Source organism: Leptosomus discolor, chromosome 3 (genome assembly GCF_034619465.1).
Source record: "Leptosomus discolor isolate bLepDis1 chromosome 3, bLepDis1.hap2, whole genome shotgun sequence".
Taxonomy (NCBI): domain Eukaryota; kingdom Metazoa; phylum Chordata; class Aves; order Leptosomiformes; family Leptosomidae; genus Leptosomus; species Leptosomus discolor.
In genome coordinates, this window is record NC_141393.1 from 46,150,710 (window position 1) to 46,153,138 (window position 2,429).

A 2,429-nucleotide genomic window follows, 5' to 3' on the forward strand; every position below is an offset into this window, starting at 1 on the left:
CTCTGAACCCGCTGGAACAAAGCACAAAAGAAGACCAGCACATTGAAACCAAATCCCTGAGAGACAGGGTGGTAAGACAACGAGCGAAGGCCTCAGCTACTCCCCTTGGTAAGCCTTGCACCTGCCTGGTGGGGTATGCCCTCGTGTACAGCCCATTCCCCTTTTAGCAAGTACTGACTGGCCAGGTAGCTGGACAGGGCTAGGTCAAGTTCAGTGCTTTGCAAACAGCTCTTCTTTCCTCCCTGTCAGAGGTGCCACACCGTTTGTAGTTTTGCACTGGGTGCTGTGCAAAGCTTGGCAGGAAACAGCAAAAGAAGAGGGAGACCTCTTGCTTGTCTCAGGGGCAGCACTGGGAACAGCGGAGCAGCTCAAACTACAATATGTGGAGGAAACTATCAGAAATAGCCCATTGAGCACAAAGACGTCCCTTTGCTTGGGATGTTCTGTGAAGTTTCAAGGCTGGGGTCCTGTCCCCTTCACCCCAGGACACTTCCTACAGTGGTAGCTTTACTGATGGTAGCAGCAGTGGTGGGTGGGAGGGAGCGTTTGATGCTTTAGTGAAGCAGGGGCTGGAGTGCTGTTAAGGTTAGCACTAGTAAGAGCAGAGCAAGCATCAGTACAGTGGCTTGGCTCAGTGAGCAGCCTCTAGAGATGAGCCCCAGCTGTGGGAGATGGTGTTCCAGCTCTGCTAATGTGCAGGCATCACAGCTCTTCTGCCTTTAAGAAAGGACCAAAGTTTGTAGCATTAAGATACTTAACTGGGATGAAGAACAGCAAGGAGTGGGATGCATGAAGGTGGCATTGCCTTCTCAAGCTGTGTCAAGGATAGACTAAATGTGCTTTAGTACTTACTGGCCAGTTTCTCCAACACCTCCTGGGCTTCACAGCATTGGCTGCCCTACTTCCTAGCACTTTCCTTGCAGATTTTCCCTGTCCACAGCTGGAGGCAGCGCTTTGTTCTCCATGGGACTAAAGCCAAAAGGTCTGTACAGGATATGGATTTCTTACTCACGTGCTACTGTTGACTGGATCAATGCGTGCCCTGGAATAGAGCTGACGTCCCAAAATCCCAGTAGAAAGATGCCTACGCAAACAGAAGTGCTGCTGTGAACAACAGCCCTCAAGCCACTGGTGAAACTGGGATTTACAGCTATTGCTGTTTAGTATCTTAGTAGAGTTAAAGAAGGTAGTGGGTAGTTACTTTATGTTGTGTTAGTGCTTTTGGCATTTAGAAGCAGCTGCATAAACTTGGGGCACTGTGTGTATTGTACCTACTGGCCATGCAAAATGTCTGTCAGGTAAGAATATTAGAAAGAGTTGAACCAGGAAATTTCACAACTAATTTTTTTTCCTAAGAAGTAAATCAAATGGAGAGGCACCATGGAACAGCAGGCTATGTTCTGGAGCTGCCCAACAACACATGCCAGCCAAACTGCTTCCAACATGTTCAAAATATGATAGTGAACAACTAAACTTAAATATAAGTGGAGCCTTCCTGTTCAGGTGGAAGAGTTGGGTTCTAAGAGGGAAACCTTTTCTTTGTGAGGCAGGAAATGATCAAGTGCAGCCTGGAGAGTATCACAAATTAGACAGAGTGGTGCTGTGTGTGGGAGCTGGAGCGTGGCATGCTGTGGTTGTTGCTCTCACCCTGCACAGCACCTGCATGGGCAGCTGCAATGGCTTCAGTGCAGCACTTTGGCTGTAGTTGTTGGTATAAGTACATGAAGCTTGAGTCTCTGTGTTTGGGGGTCACATGAATGTATACACAGACTGATTGTTGGTTTTGGGGGGGTGGGAAACCACGTTTCTAGGAAAGACAAGTAAAACTGACCACAGCAAAAGCAATCTTGCAGAAGATGGAAATGGAGGGTGTTTTTAATGCTGACTTTCCATCCATGTTGGCCACAGGTCTTAGGAACTTAGTTATGACTCTGGGTCTGTAGATGGCCGCTTGATTAGCGTACCTTAAAATGTCATCCAGCAGGTGAGAGAAATCAGTTAGCGCAGTATGGGAGAGCAGTTCTCCAAAGATGATTTGATGGTTAAATCAGGTGGGAGGGTGGGGGAAGCAGTTACAGCTTTCCAAAGGAACTTTAAATCAGGTGAGGTCAGATTCCTCTGGTCCCCTGCTTAGCAGCTGCCTCTGCAAAACTTAAAACAGTGAGCCACTTCTAGTTTTGCCAGTCAATGTCTTCTGCTCCAACATAAAGCAAAGCCTGGGGGATTGGCCATGTAAGAGGTTTCATGCTAGCACCTAGTCCTGAAAGGGGAGAGATGAAGTTGTTTTATTTTCATGCTGCTTGCTAGAAATGGCTGATGTAGAAAGTATGGAAGTGGGCTGGGGCTCTACACCTCTTCTAAAACCAGGTAGCAACTAGCTGTGGTCCCTGGCATGGTCCCTTCTTGTCAGCGAGGTGCTGCAGGAGAAA